Consider the following 522-nt stretch of genomic DNA (forward strand, 5'->3'; position numbering starts at 1 on the left):
CCCCAGACAGCACATATGGTCCATGTAGGGATCTTTAGAGCCTTTCTATATGTGTGTTGTGTACCTGTAGCAATAATCAACTATTGTGGGATATACGCTGCTGGTTCTCCATCTTAACATATGCCATACATGCTCCCCTCCCTGTTAGCTATGCCCCTGGTATAAGGCTTAAGACTAGAAATACACAGCAACTTTTGGTCACATAACCTAATGTTTGTGGGTCATACTGTGACTACAATCACTATCATGTAATAAAATAGTATGACATTGCAATCTTATCCCATGTGACTGTATGTTGCCCTGTAACTCTAGCCTAATGTGCTTGAGTGTGTTAATGGAACTATATTGTGATGTGCATGTGTATTACAAACTTTTGACTTAGCCCCCCACGCCCACATGGCTTAGCATCCCCTTTTCTGGCACACACACAGAGTAAAATATCCCTTTTACTGGCATGCTCATGGTACAATGCCCCATTTACATATTGAATAATGCCCCACAGTGGTCCCTCCATATAGTATA

The sequence above is a fragment of the Leptodactylus fuscus genome, chromosome 2, assembly GCF_031893055.1.
Source record: "Leptodactylus fuscus isolate aLepFus1 chromosome 2, aLepFus1.hap2, whole genome shotgun sequence".
NCBI classification, from domain to species: Eukaryota; Metazoa; Chordata; class Amphibia; order Anura; family Leptodactylidae; genus Leptodactylus; species Leptodactylus fuscus.